At 47.7% G+C, this 15,958-nt stretch overlaps 1 long non-coding RNA gene across 1 annotated transcript; it reads left to right on the top strand.

Annotated features, from left to right (window-relative positions):
* The first annotated feature begins 5,991 nt into the window (after positions 1 to 5,991).
* LOC131519265 (uncharacterized) lies at positions 5,992 to 12,145 on the top strand. Its single transcript, XR_009265564.1, has 3 exons — positions 5,992 to 7,027; positions 9,148 to 9,416; positions 9,812 to 12,145. It is a non-coding gene; the product is annotated as an uncharacterized LOC131519265 (long non-coding RNA).
* The last annotated feature ends 3,813 nt before the right edge of the window (positions 12,146 to 15,958 follow it).

The following is a 15,958-nucleotide window of genomic DNA, read 5'->3' as shown; positions in this document are numbered from 1 at the left end:
AAATGGAGTGAATTATGTGATCTTGCTCTAGTCACACAGATCTAGTCACTGGAGATCACTAGATCTCCAGTCCAACGTATTTGGCTCCCCAGCTTTTCTTTCTTATCCGGTCCATCCTTTACTTGTGGCTACCCCTGGTTAAGTGTGACATGTTACGTATTTACAAGTTAAAGAGTCTAGGCCCATTTCATTAAGATTCTTCCTTGAAATTTTCTTGGACAAATTCACCATTCTTTGATTCCTTGGGCACGCTCTCATCACTCGTGTCAGGGATGACACATGTATATTACGCATACTGCTTAGACATCCCCAGATATCACTAATGGATCCCACCATGTTTTCCGTGAGCTGGGCCAGAGTCTCAGTCACTTGGCGGACGTCAGGCCATCTCTCTACACATTTTATGTGTTCCCTCTCTTGGACTCATGAGCATGTTAGTATGATCCTTGTTTGTAGTCATCTGTGCTTCTCCTGTCTACTCCACTAGACTGAATATACATATGTTACTTTTGAGGGTTCTCCTACTGGCCATTAGTCTAACTCCATCTAAAAGGATAAACACATGGCCGGTAGCCCTTGCCTTTCAGCTATAACTAGGGGTTGTCACTGTAGGTTATGCAATAAAACAAAACAGTTTTAGTATGCTTTTCCTTTTTCTAGTTAATCATAATAATTTCCTGTGACATTTAATAAGAATTCCTTAAAAATGAGATATTTAGTGACAGCGCATATAGTCTGTTAAATTGATACACTTCTGTTTATTTAACAGGTTCCCTGGTGTTGGACCTGATGCTCAGCAGCTATTGGTATCTGGCTATGATAAATCACCCTGTGATGTGTCTCTTTGTATCTACGTGTGTGTCTACATCTCCAGTTAGCTTCCTAGGGTGGGATTTCTAGAAATCGGAATCACTGTGTCCAACAGAAGAACAACTTTAAAGTTCTTGTCGGGGCGCCTGGGTGGCTCAGTCGGTTAAGCGTCCAACTTCAGCTCAGGTCACGATCTCGCGGTCCGTGAGTTCGAGCCCCGCATCGGGCTCTGTGCTGACAGCTCAGAGCCTGGAGCCTACTTCCGATTCTGTGTCTCCCTCTCTGTCTGCCCCTCCTCCGTTCATGCTCTCTTTCTGTCTCAAAAATAAATAAACGTTAAAAATAAAATAAAATAAAGTTCTTGATACTATTGCTGTGTTGTTTCCTGGTAATTATTTTTTATTTGCATCCCCCTCAGTACTATAAAATAATAATATTGTCACCATTCCTTGTGGATTTGTTTCTGCACCAGGCACAGTTCTAAGAACTTGACATACATTAGCTCATGTCATCCTCCCCAGACCCTTCTTTTATTGCTGAGGAAACCAAAGCACACGGTGGGTAACTAAATTGACCAAAACCATGCCACAGACACTAGGCGAATCCTGGATCTGAATCCATTCACCTACCCTGCTCCCCTAAAATACTTTGCTGTGGCTTCAATAACTTGGAATACAACTGGAATTTTTGAGTTAAGCAAGGTTCAAAGAAAATCTATTTCTGCTGGCATGACCTAAGTGCAGTCTTACCCAGAAGCAGAAGGCCCAGCTGAGGTTGTTCAGTCCTTTTAGCAAAACGAAGTCTTACCAAAAACTCAGGGTATTTGGTGCAGGTAACTGAAATATTTCTTATAACTTTACATATGGGAGGGGATAAAGCATCGTTATTAAAAACAACAGGAGTATTTCTCCAAAACAAGTTTCTCTCTTTCTCAAGAAAACCTATCTGTGGTCTGAGGTGGCTGCTGTTGGCCTGAGACAGAATCCATATGCCCAGGTTTTAGACTTCAGGAGTGCAGGTAAGCAAGAGTCGGTGTTTTCTAAACTCTGAACTGGGAAGCAGACCTAAGAACTGCTCCTAATAAAGGAGGAGTTAATTCAAAGCAGCCCCAAATGTGCCAGCTGGACCACAATACTATTTTAAGGTTAACAATGCAAACAATGATTCTAGCTCTTTCTCCTTAAATTCAAACTAATGTTAATGCTAGCTTAAACATGATCAGCAAGTGTCCATTTTACAACGTATTTCTCCCTCTTCCAGAAGTCCAAAGTTTAAAATCCCAAGTCATAAGGGTTCCTGACCAGTAAAGGGATATTTTTTTTCTTCTCCTTGTCTCAGGCGAATGGTTGGCTTCCTTTAATCTTTTTTCTTGTGATTTCTCAAAATAGGCATGACTGGGGGTGGGGTGGGGGGGCAGGTTCCAGATTTAGCAAGTAAAAATACAGGATACCCAGTTAAATTTCAGATGAACAATGAATAATTTTTTTAGTGTAAGTATGTCCCATGCAATATTTAGGGTACGCTGATACTAAAAATTACTAGTTGTTTATCTGAAACTCACATTTAACTGGGATTTTATATTTTACTAGAATTACACTGGGGGAGATAGGTGAGGAAGGCTAGGAAAGTCCAGGGCAGAAAGAGGAGGAAAGGACTTAAAAAAAATTTTTTTTTGTTCCTTTCGGGTTGGAAAAAGAAACATGAGCAGTGTCTGCTATTGCTGTTCATTGCTGTGATCCCTCAGGGTTCTGGAATTGTCTGCTTCCTGAAGAGCCTGCTGCTCACTGGCTCAAGCTGTCCCGATGCCCAAGGGGGATGTCCCAGGTTTGCAGATGTGCCCTTAGCATCTTCCCTGGAAATCACAGAACTTCACGTAAACATTGACATTTGTATTATCTTAGTTTCCAAGTATCGTTTTGATCTGGCGGGTCCCTTTTGCAGAGAAAGGCTCCCAAAGCTGGCATTTCCCAGTAGCAACAGAAAGGCTTTTAAGTAATTTATGAAAAGACAGTGAAAATTGCAGCCACTTCAGCTGGGGTGTATATGGCGGTGGGGTTGGGGCTGTGTGGTGGGGGTGTGGGGAGTGAATGAAAGACAAGGTGGAAGAAGGGATAATTAAAAGCCGTGTGAAAATGGTCACAACCTTCCACGCCCTGTCTACTTCACTCCCCTGCCCCACCTCTGCCTGTCTCCGTCTTCACCTGCCCTCTCTGGAGATGGGCCCATTCGGAGTTTCTGAGACTCACAAAGGTGCCATTCTGACATTGGACCTTGACCAAAAAAAAGTTTAAGCACCTCAGGGGACCCCGTGTAGACATCTCCTGGGGCCTCTCCACAGCTCCTATGCTGAGGGCCTGCCTTTCTTCAGTCTTCTCTGGGGGTAACGCACAGAGGACAGAGATGCCACGGTGCTTAGCTCAGTGGCCTGGCACTCGGGTTTTGCATCAAAGAATTGAGATGAAGAAGATTTAGAAATGACCTGGGTTCTAACTCTCCCTCTATGTAGAAAATATTGGCTTTTCCTTATGGCAGCAGAATTCAAACACAGACCTCAAAAGTGATTAAGATACAAAATAGTTCCATAAAGACAATGCTGTTTATTTTTATCGAGGGGGTTAAATGATTTGCCCCTATTTTTTTGGCAGGTTAGTGGTTGAGGGAGGAAAGCAATCAAGCCCTGTATGGTCATAAGAGGGCGGGCTTTCCTCTCTCTTTTTAAAAACTTTTATTTTCAAGTTATTTATTTAATTGCAATTAAAATGCATTCGTAGCTGCAAAAAAATAAATGTGCTATTCATAGGAAAAAAGTTAAATGCAAAGGAATTAGAAAGGTGGAAAAGAACTAGTACAAACCCATGCCCTACAGATAACCGCTATTAACATTTTTCTCTTTCCAGTCTTGTCTTTGTGTGCATATATTTACATAATTGGGATCATACTAATTATATAGCTTTATATATTTTATTAACACCTTCTGGGCATTTCTCCATGCCATCAGATGTTTTTCCACGGTAGTGACTGAACAATACCCCGCTGTTTGGGTATGTCAAGGCTCACTGGATCATGCCCCCATCGATAAACTCTTATGTTGCTCCCGGGTTTTCTCTCTAACAAATAAAGCTTGCTTTCTTCTTCTTTTATATCAGTCTGTGCTTTTCTGATTATTACTAAGGAGGCATCCCTAGACATATGATGGCGGCCGCACCAGATTCTTTCATAAAGCGGCATTCCTCCCTCTGGCCTTTTTGTTTTCCGAAAACTCTGTGGATTGGCCCTCTTTTCCACGTGCTTAGTAGAATAGAAAACACGGCTTCTCGTGGATTTCTGGATTTTCTTTATTTTCAAGAGGACATGCTGTTTCAAGCATGCTTGGGTTTCCTGTATCTTGGGATCCTGGTAATCCAGCCCGATTACCATGACTCCCAACATCTCCCTGGCGCATAAGTTCTTGAGTTCAACCCAGGCAACAGGAACAAATGTTTTTTTGCCCCCATGGCCTCCCAACCTTGGCAGCCTCCCCCCTTCCCCGTCCTGATGCATCAACCTGGACGGTGAGAATGGGGACTCTATTAGCTCAGAGGTCATGGGTGGTGAATCTAAGGGCTGACGGTGGGAACTCCAATGGCAGCGGAGGCAGTGGGAGGTGAGGACGGATGGGGAGAATTCTGTGGAAGTGAGTGCCCTGCTCAGCCCTTGTCTTCTGTTCCCCCTTCTCCTCTGGACCACAAGGAATGAATGGCCTGCTCCTCTTCATGCTGCCCCTAACTGTTGATTCAGACGGATCCTCACTCCACTCTGAGACGAGGAGAAACGGAAGCCAGCCTTACGCTTTACTCTCCCCTCCCTGAGGAGACAGACTGTACTCATTGTTGAGGTTGTATAAGGGTTTGTACCCCTAACAAAGACATGAAACAGACAAGCCATAAGAAGCCTTCGTCCTCAACCCCACTGACTCGTCTTTTCCGCTTAGACCCCCTCAGGAAGGAGAAAAGCTACCTGAGGAATAATAGTGGGGTTTTGGAGACGTGAAGGCTTGAGGTTGCATGCAGTGCTGTTTAGGGGGCCTTTCCTCACAGAAGTGGAAAACCCAGACTTGATTGTTTCCCGGGCCTTTGCTCACCGGAGCGGATGGGAGTGAAGGGGTGAGGAGGGAGAGAAGCTGAGGCAGGGGTATGTTCATGGGCTGGTGTTAGGGATGACCCTTTCTAGCGCTTTCCCTCTTTCCCTTCCCCTTTGCTGCTAGTCCTGCCCCTTAGTGGGTGTAGGCTGAAGGGGCAGGGCTCCCAGACAAGGCACAGTGTGCCCCAGGGAGAGGGCCACACAAGGACAGGAGAAGCAATGGAAATTTCAGACGCTAGCAATCTGGGAGGAGAGAGAGAGTTCCTTCTAGAACTCAGCGGGGGAGACAGAGGAACTTGATGATCATTGCAGTTATTGCATAAGGGATAGGTGGAAGATTGGCCTGGCTGCCTCGGTGACTAGAAATATCGGTCACTGCCTGGACATGCATTGCTCACAGACTTGGGTGAGAACTAGAAGGGGAGGACGATGATGAAAATAAGGACGAGGAAGGCTGCCTCTCCTTGAGTTTTCTGAGCGCCAGGCAGCCAGCCAGCTGGATCCACGAGAGGCTTCCCCTGCCAGCCTCTTCGCCGCTCTGGGTGGTTGTTACTTTCCAGATGAGACAGTTGAGGCTCAGGGATCCAAACGAGCTTGCCTAAGGCCATGGGCTAGTCAGTGCAAGGACAGACCCCACCTCCCCCAGACTGTCTCAAAGACGCACGCAGTGTCCTGCTACCTCATTCAACAGCCCCTCACGATGCACCGACGGTAAGCGGGCTTCAGCAGGGGCGTACAAAAACGAGAATGACACCACCGTTACTTTTCATACGCTTATAGTCCAGAGACGCTTCCGGAAGTCCTCACGTCTATTTCTTCGTTGCATGAAGCCCACACCATTTGGCACCAAAGCTCCTTCTGAGGATTGGAGAGACTTGTCATTTGTTTTTCCCAGCTGGGTCACTGTCTTCTCGAAGGAGGCACTGAGTCCCATCACCAGGCCAGTGGTCTTATCTCCTTCCCTGAGGGCAGGACGAAAACACAGGCAAGAACCCAGGGACCTGCCATGTGCCTTTCAGTGCAAGTCTCCGTCTGGTTCTCTGCGAATGTAGAGCTTTGAATGCAATGTAAAATTCGATCAAAACTCGGTGAGTTTTTCTCTCCTGCTTCCTGTTAGTACCAAGGGCCGGAGCGACATCAGGCTTGGCCTATGATTTCTATTCTTTGGATATCAACCCAAAGAATTTCACAGCCTCACTGCACTGCCTAACTCTCTCCCGGACTCAGCCCATCTTTCTCCACCTGTTTTCCCTTCTCAAGCTTCTGCACCTGGATCATCTTGCAGACGGAGGGAGGTCGATACAGTTTACCATTTCTCTGTCTCAGCTGTTCTGCTGGTCACCTCCTAGCAGCCCTCACGGGGTGGGCAGGATTGTGGCTGTCTCGCTTGCTTTCCACAGCATTTCCAACTGCCTTTGAGGTTTTACCATTGACACTTTTGAATAGCACCGTCATTTTGTCGTCCCACTCTGGATGCCGTCATCTGTATTCTGATTTCATCTCACCTCGAGACCAGGTTGTCTAAGCCTTATTTTATTTTATTTTTTTCCTATTTTGACTTGAGACAGCTTTTCGTTTACTCTTCACATCAGTGGGTATCTGGGACGCTGCGGCTTTAACTTTGAAACATGGTCACGTGCAGCCGGGGTGCTTTTACCGTGGGTCTCATAGGCTAGTGGAGTGGGGGCTGGGATCTGGAAGAAGAGCCCCAGGACAAAGACGGCCTTGTCATTGGTTATGAGCAAGTGCAAGTCTCTGCTTCGGAGCTGGGGAAGACAGGTTTGAGAAGACTTAGGGAAGGAGATTCCTCTCGTCAGTGTGGACTCTATCCCAGATGCCAGGGAAAGTCTCTGGGAATTCCCTAGGATCTGTGCTCAGCTTGAGAGGCTTCCAAGAGACATTATCTCAGTACATTCCATTTTAATAAAGAACATGGAAGAAGACGGCATCTGGGAAGCATGTGCAGCCAACAGAACTGATATAGGTAAAAAGAATTCTTTTTGCCTGTGGTAAATCCGCAACTGCTTGGTCAACATGGATTTCTTGCCACTAAATCTTCGGGGGAAGAGCCTCAAAGGGAAGAGCCTCAAAGGGAGAGGTAAGGATCCCGCCTCTATGCTGGTTCACAGCAGCAGGGCCGGTATGCTATTGGAGGGGTCCACCTCATAGAGGAATTCTTACCCGTGCTCTGATCTCCCACTGGGTGTGGTGGTCTGGGGGCGTCATCCCGGTTGGTCCAAGGACGAATGTCCTCCGGGCATCGGAAACGGCCATGCTGCGTCCGAGGCCCCCACACATCTTGTACTCTACAGTTTTTGTCACATGAGGACACAATCGCCTTCAAAGATCTCCTTAGAACTTTGGGACACACTTCAAGCCCTAAAAACAAGAACTTTATTACTAAACCTGTCACCTATCTGCGTCTCTATTTGGACAAGATATATTATTGTTCCCCTCCTCCGGCCCAGCTCCTTCCCGAAAGAAAGGTGATAACCATCTGCTTTGTTTGATGAAGCACATCATGTGTTATTCTAGCTGCAGAGAAAGTCCCTTTCTTACTGGGAAGCCCGCGTGGTGGTTTGAAGGGTCAGAGACTTAAATTTTTGTCTTTTTTTTTTTTTTTTTTTTAACCAAGAAGATGTATATCCCGGCTGAGTCTCTGACTTCATCTGAGTTTTTTATTTGTCCTCACTACAAATCATTGGGATGGACCCAATGATTCCTTTACAAGGTCTGTTTTCCATCCTGAATGCCAAAGTTGCTTCTCTGAATAGTATCTGCAAAGATATTCCCTGGCTTACTTAGAGTTCCTTTCCCCTTGGAGATACTGAATATGCTTCCAACGGTGGTAAGACTTTAGTGTATGCACAGTCCCTTCTTTATGATGCTTCATCCAGGTGACAACCAGCTAATACCAGACGGCGGACTTCTTAAACCATGTAATCTATGTCTAGGATTTTGCTTTTTTTAAATTTTTTTTTAATGTTTATTTATTTCTGAGGCAGAGGGAGACAGAGCACGAGTGGGGGAGGGGCAGAGAGAGAGGGAGACACAGAATCTGAAACAGGCTCCAGGCTCTGAGCTGTCAGCACAGAGCCCGATGCGGGGCTCGAACTCACGGATCGCGAGATCACGACCTGAGCCGAAGTCGGACGCTTAACTGACTGAGCCACCCAGGCGCCCCGTAGGGTTTTGTTTTTTAAATGAACTCCAACATCATAATAACTAATGTTACTGAGTATGTACTATATTCTAGTTATGCTTCTAAGCCTTCAGATGTAAAATCACTTTTGATTTAATCCTTACAAATAGCCTAGGAGGTACATTCTATTATTTATGCCCGTTTTACAGGTGAGCAAACCAACACACAAAGCTGATTAAACACCTTGCCCAAGGTCATGTAACAACACGGTAGAACCGGATTCCACTGGGGCTAACACTTGAGTCTGTGCTCTTGCCCGCCAGCTAAATCTGGATTCACGCAAATGTTGTTTGATTTTGTTTTGTTTTCCCCACAGCCTCGATTATTTTAGGATCTGTTTTCAAGCGCAATACGTTTCTCAAGTGCTAGAGGCTAGCACTTACACGTCTTCAGGATAGGATTTGACTCTAGGGATATGCAAATCTGTGTAACACCAAACTATGCATGCCAGAGCCTAGAATGAATAAACTGGACATTTGAGACTTCCGGAGAGAACCAGAGATAGAGATTATGGCCACTACCGTGGGTATTGATTTGAAAGCCTGACTCAGGTTGCAGAAGGCCCTGGTCTTTTCCCAGAGCCCCTGCCCTTAGCCTCCTGCTTCGGGCCTTAAAAAGACACTGAGCCTCGCTTGTCTTCCTGAATGAGAAATATTGCCTGTGGCTACTCTGAGGGAGACCAGCTGGTACATGTCCTGTGGCAATGACAGGACGCGCGGCTCCAGCTGGAGTCTCTCTTCCCACTCCTGTACTCAGCTCGTCCTGGTTTCGCCAAAGCCAAAAACCTCCCTCCCAAAGGCTTGTCCTCGAGCTGGGGGGACGACACCTCATGTCAAACACCGCCCATGGCACCTAGCATTTTGCCTGGCACATGATACGGGCTCCTAAATATTTGTTACTGCCTACCAAAAGAGATCAATTCAGCCGTGATTTTTCACTTCCCCAAAAGATTCGCTGCAGGGTTCCTTTAAATGGCCAGCTCCCCTAGTGCATTTAAAATGTGACTTGATTTATAGGAATTCAACATACAAGGCCCTGCGAGGCCACATCAATCGTGTAAACTGAGATGCATGTGCTGCTGGGTTCCCACTGACCGAGCGTGTTGGCAGCTCCCTCCACCAGCCTGGAATGCACACAAACCCCGGGGCTGCGCTCCCTCCTTTTATCACAAAGGAGCTCATTTTGTGAATGAACAGCCGTCGCCAGCAGCACGTTGGTATTCCCAGTGACCTTTGCCCGGGGATTGGATTCCCGCCCAGCAGGGAGACCGGGGCCCTAGGAAAAGGTGAGTTCCTTGATTGCCACAGCCTGCTGGGCTGAGGTCTGCGGAGGAAGGGGCTCAGGGAGCCTTTCCCTTTCCGTGAATCACCTCCGAGAAGCTTCCCCTCCCGCGCGCGTCGCTCCGTCTTCTTTGTACGGGCTTGTTGGATTCCGTTCAGCAGGGAAGGCTCACTGCTTCTGCTGCTCGGCTCCTGCAGTTCTTTCTTCTGCTTCTTCTTTTGTTTTTTTAAGCTGTGAATAATAACCAGTCTAGCTTTGCCTTGCCTTTCCCAACCGTGATTCTGGGATCCTTGCGAGCTTCCGCCCCTTCCCCTCCTCCCCGCCCACCCCCTCCCCTCCTCCTCCTCCTCCTCCTCCTCCTCCTTCTCCTCCTCCTCCTCCTCACCACGGCTTTTTCAGTTTGATGTTTTTAGGTATCAAAGGAAGGTCTCCAGGAACCCTGCAACTAAAGACTTTAATGAGGACCATGCCCGAGAAATCCCGGCTGCCAAAGACATGATGATGATTTATGTCGCTCACTCACTCCCTAACAGCAAGAGGACTATTTGTAAAAATAAAAAAGCTGCTCATATGGAATTAAACAAGAGCATAGCTGCTTCCTTCCAGACCCTGGGAGCTTAACAAAGAGCATCCACACTGCGCGGCCAGCAGCACATGGCCCAGGGCCGGCCGTCTTCCTGTCACACAGCGCTCAGACAGCCGCGCACGCTCCCTGTCGGCGGACCCCAACAGGCACATGCCCAGGGAAGCACAAACTCGGGTCGGACACAAAAGGGTCTACACTGACCTCAGGCCTCAGCTGAGCCACCGAAGGGCTCTGAGCATCAAGAGGTGGGCAGAGGCACAGGCCGCTGCCGTGGTCGCCCCCAGGGCCTGGCCGCAAGATGGTTAGCGCCCCTCTTTGTTCTTGGTGTCGGACCGCTGAGCGACCCATGGGTGCCACCTGGGTTCTGGCCAGCTCGCCAAAGGGGGAAGAGATACATTCTAATGCCTCCCTTTCCTCATGTTAGCTGAGGCCACCTCAGAGTCTTGATAGCAGTACGGAGACGAAGCGTAGGACACGTGGAACGCAACGCTGACACCTGCTGATGATTATTATCGATCTATATTGCGGCTGCCACCAATGGGGCCGCTCAGACCTCCTGCTGCAGTGACAGTACTTGACCGAGGGACTGGTCTATGTTCTTGCAGGTCACGATCGGTCAGGTGCTCCACAAAAGGGACCCCAGGGGAGACACAAGAAAACAGTGTGTTATACTCACGGGACCTAGACAGGAGGTTACCGTAGGGCATGCAAGGCCACGGTGGGGGGTGGGGGGTGGGGGAAGACCCCGGTTCTGGTCAAGTGACAGAAGACAGGAAAGCCTACACCATGACCTTCGTTGGAGTTTCTGCAAGCAAGGCAGGGCAGAGGAAACAGTTTAGGATTTTGACGAGTAAGAATAATTTCGGTGGATTCTGGGCCGTAGCGTGGGCTCTAATTGCCTCCGACCTGGTCCTGGCATAATTAAGGCAGGGGATTATTGCCTCCTGGGCCGTTCAGGCCAGAGAAAGAGCTTCGTGCTCTGGATTGGTTAGCTTGCACATCGGAGGCATGCTCCTGGCTGAGGTCTTTGTTATCCCAGAACTGGCCAGCCCCTGCAGGAGCAGTCCCTCTCCAGCCAGAAAAGGTTTTTTTTAAATGTCAAAACGTTATAAAATACGCAAAATTAAAAAAAACTATGTACAGAGATTGGATTTGTGGCTACCAGAGGCAGGAGTTGGAGGGCAGAGGAATTGGAGGAAGGTGGTCCTAAAATAAATAAGTAATGAAGTAAGTAAATAGCGTGTGTGCACAATACATGGCCCCAGCCGCTGTGCTCTAAATTCAAGTTTGCACCGTGCTCGCCCCAAGGCCACACTTCCTGCTGGCCGCTCTAAGTCGTTGATGCAGAAGAGGCAGGGATGCCCACGTGTGCTCATTCTCGAGAAGACCTGGGACTTCTCTGTTGGCAACTTCCGCTCAAGGACACCCCCAGGAGTTTAGCGTGGATCCGTTTCTGGGAACTGAACTGGTGCCCGAGACTCTCCTACCCCATCTCCTCGACGGGGGTCAGAACCACACTGGGTCTGAAGGCTCTCTCCCTGCCTTGTCTGCTTACCACCCCCTACCCCACAGCCCATTTTCTCCTACAGACAATTCCCCTCAAATAACAGCAGTCATTCGCTATGTGTCTAAATCCCTCTTTTGGTGTCTGCTTTGGGGGACCTGACCTGACGCATATACTAAGTGGGCTATTATTCTATGTTGTATAGTATCAGCAACTTTTCTGATGTACAGACGCGTGCTAGCTCTTTTACTTAGTCACTCAACCTTGAATAAAAACATTGACTAGGTATGCCGTGAGTGATGCTGAGGAGACAGAGATGTTATAGATTGAATGTTTGTTTATGCCCCATTCGCCCTCCCAAGTTTCTATGTTGAAATCTAACCCCTGATGTGATGGTGTTAGGGAAAAATCTGTTATTAGATGACCGACAGGACTGATGAGGGAATTCCAGTCCTTGCCAGAAGGCTCCCCTTCCGGGATTTCCTTCCTACCCCCCTGCCGCAGGTGCCAAATTACTATTAGTGAGGGAGGCGGAAGTAACAGACTATAAATTGTCCCCTCCGTTGCCGCTCTGGGCTCAGATCTCTGGAGAATGATCTCCTCTGGGCCCACCGGTGTAAAATAAACCTCCTTCCTTCCAAGATCTCTGAGTGCCGCTTGGTTCTTCTGCCGGGTGATCCAGATGCGTTTTCCGTAACAATGGTATGTGGAGGGTGGAGCCCTCATGACAGGAATTAATTCGCTTATAAAAGAGACCTTAGAGGGGCGCCTGGGTGGCGCAGTCGGTTAAGCGTCCGACTTCAGCCAGGTCACGATCTCGCGGTCCGTGAGTTCGAGCCCCGCGTCAGGCTCTGGGCCGATGGCTCGGAGCCTGGAGCCTGTTTCCGATTCTGTGTCTCCCTCTCTCTCTGCCCCTCCCCCGTTCATGCTCTGTCTCTCTCTGTCCCAAAAATAAATAAAAAACGTTGAAAAAAAAAAAAAAAAAAAGAGACCTTAGAAAGCTGCCTTGCTCCTTCTGCCATGTGAGGACACAGTCACAAGATGGCCGCCTGTGAACCAGGAAGTGGGTCCTTACCAGACACAGAATGTGCTGACATCGTGATCTTGGACTTCTCAACCTCTAGAACTGCAAGAAATAAATTTCTGTTGTTTATAAGCCACCTGGTGTGCGGACTTTTGTTATAGCAGCCTGAATGGACTAGATACTCTCATTGATGGGCTGGCGAGTTGGGGTGCATTGATAGATATGTACACAAACAATCAGAATAATATGGTTAATATTCAAATCTAGGAATGTAAGCGGTCACAGGAGGAAGTGTTTTACTTTACCAGGGTTGGGGGGGGGGGGTTGGAGATGGACAAGAAAGACTTCATGAAAGAAGGATATTGGAATTCTGGCAGAAGATATCTCACCCTCTCACGTCCTATCTTCAGTATGACCCAAGCGATAAATAAAAAGGAAGAACAGGAGCCCGTAAGAGATTTAACATCATATAATTTGATGGGCTTCACCCCCCCCGCCCGCCTTCACTGCCTTTTACAACAGCTGTAAAGTAGCAGTAATTATCCGCCACAGATTTGAGACATATTCCACGTCGCCAAATTGAAAGAAGCACAAATGTCATGAACTCGTCCCTGTTGGAAGACAACTGTCGTAGAAGCAAGTTAGTTCGAGAGGCCACCGTGGTGCAGCAGCAAGGACGCGAGATGTGTACTATGGAGGCGTTCCTGGTACTCGACTGGGCTCAGCCTGACTCTAGATCCAGCTTTCATAATCAAGTGGTATCTACTCTAGGCTGACTTGTGTCTCCTCCCAAAATTCATAGGTTGAATTCCTAACCCTCAAGTACCTCAGAATGTGACTGTATTTGGTCTTAATGGGGGTAATCAAGTTAGAGTGAAGTCATTAAGGTAGGCCCTCATCCAGTATGACTGGTCCCCTTACAAGAAGAGGACATTCGGAGATAGAGATGCACAGAGAGAGAAGATCATGTGAACAGACACCGAGGGAAGATGTTCAGCTACAAGCCAGAGAGAGAGAGGCCTGGAGCGGATCCTTCCCTCATGGCCCTCAGAAGGAACTAACCTTGGCAACACCCTGGTCTTGGATGTCCGGCCCCCCAAATTATGAGACAATAAAATCTTTGTTGCTTAAGCCTCCCAGTCTGTGGTACTTTGTATTGTAGCCCAAGCAGACTACTGTAAGAATCCTTTTTCTCCCCTTCCTTGGAGATAGGATCTGGCCCCCTTCTGCTCTCAACCTTAACGGTGTGGTGAGCGGGTAAAGATGGTCTTTTTCTTTCCCAGAGAGCTGGGGATTAACCTTTGACCATGGGAGAGAGAGCAGGGAAAGTGAGGCCTGAGGAAAAGCAGAAAGCCAGGCTTACCACAATGAGCACTTGGTCATGCAGAATGAGGAAGAATTGACCGAAGAACACAGCTCTCAGAAGCTTCAAAGGCAGAAAATGGGAAAGGCACACTCTTGGCCTTTGGATTTGAAGGCACCGATGCTATTGGGAAGCAAGATAAATTATTTCGCCAGACTAAAAATAGAGCAGGCCCGTCCGATCAGAGTCAGGGTAGATCGATCGCACTGCAGTCCAAAAGGAAGAAAAATGAGGCGAGAAGAAGGACATGCCTGGGGACTAGAACCTAAATAGCAACTCATATGAAGCCTTGCTTTGGCCCCTGAGAGACATGAAATGAGAATTCCTGAGAAAAGGCCGAGTGATACCTCAAACTCACAGCTGACATTGTTGGAAAGGAAGGCTTCATTGGCCCTGGGTCAGAACCAAGAAACGTGAGCAGTTTTAACTTGGAGGGTGTGATGTGACGATCCAGTCACTTTCCTGGGGACAAATGAAGTCAGTCTGTGACAGATACTACATTATAGCAAATTGTGTCCGTTGGGGAGCTCACCAATACCCTAGGCAGGGGCTGCAATATCTTAATGCCCAAATCATCTCCCTAACGTAAAACATTTCATGAAATTGCGTTATTTACCCTGGTGTTTTTTGACATACTGAGGGGCAGTTTCCTGCTAAAGCACTTTTTTTTTCATTTTTATGTAAACAACAGAAATGTGCGGGGTTTCTAAGGATAAATCTCCCCACCCAAACATACACCCTTCATGGATGTACCTCTTTTTAATGTCTCCGAGGTCAGACCACGTTGCCCAGTGTACCTAACATGACTTTAGGCCTCTCTCTTTCAACTTGACTTGTGGAGCTCCACCCACCCTCTCCCCACCCCTCCGCCCCCCCCCCCCCCCAGCTCACCCCCATCATATGCCCAGAACTTTACAGGGGTAGGACAAGTAGCAAACAATGAAAGATAAGAGAGAACTAGGGTTTAAATTATACAATAAGTATTTCCACCCTCACCCACAACGAGTCGCCTTGCCCCACGCTTAGGGAAACAACTCAGAGCCGATCCACATGAGTTGCGCCTCAGAGGAGGGCAAAGGGCACCCTGGGGTCTATAGGAGGGGCAATGGGAGAAGCTACAGCTAAGAAGAGAGGACCCTGGGGGACAGTTGCAGCCACATAAGGGATAGTCACCACTCAGGGGAATTCACTGATTTATTGGGCACCTAATCCACACTAAGAGGATGAGGCTCTGGGAAGAAGAGCCGAAGCATCAGCCTTTAAATGTTACTTGTCATCTGAGTATTTGAAGGACTACCCTGCCCATGAGTACTAGCCAGGGGCAACCCCATTCTTTTTCTTCTCTCTCTTCTCCTAACCATGTCTTTCCCTCTCATCCTTAGGAATACCATTAGATAGCAAAAACCCTAATTTGTATTTCCATTCCTCTTTCTAGAGCACAGAAATGGACATCTCCATTTGGGTATCTCACTGGCATTTTAGAATCATCATCTTCCTACAGCCATCTCTTCTCCCCTCTTCCCCATGAACAGACACAACCCCAAAGCAGCTCCTTGACTCAGCATTATTCTTCACTTGTGGGGGTCAAAGATTCCCTCTCCTTTGACTCCTCTCTCTTCCTCCTAGTCCAGCCAACACCATGTTGTTTTCGACTACCTGTACCAAGTGTGTGGAAGATGCCCTTTCTCCCCCTGTCCAGTCACGGCCGGCACTGCCCCTTCCACCCCTCAGATGCTTCGCTGCAGCCGCCCCTAACTGGCCTTCTTGCCCTCCTTCAGACTGTTCCTCTATTCTTTAAACTTTCCTCCATTATCCCCACTGGCGAAATTTTCTTTGAAAGGGCAGCCCAAATGCCACCGTTTCCTCCATGAATCATCCAAAATATGCCCAGTGAGACATGGGCTCTTCCTCTTCTGACATCACACAACCAAAATTTATCTTAGCTTGTGTACATGAAGAAGATACATCCCAGATATTTATATTATGTCCTCTGTGCTCCATAGAAATCTGTCCAATGTGATCAACTTCCCTATCCACTTGGATAACATATCCACACCTCAAGTTAACAT

Source organism: Neofelis nebulosa, chromosome 8, assembly GCF_028018385.1.
Source record: "Neofelis nebulosa isolate mNeoNeb1 chromosome 8, mNeoNeb1.pri, whole genome shotgun sequence".
Lineage (NCBI taxonomy): Eukaryota > Metazoa > Chordata > Mammalia > Carnivora > Felidae > Neofelis > Neofelis nebulosa.
The sequence above is the reverse complement of the archived record's forward strand: the minus strand, read 5'-3'. Positions and strand labels throughout refer to the sequence as shown.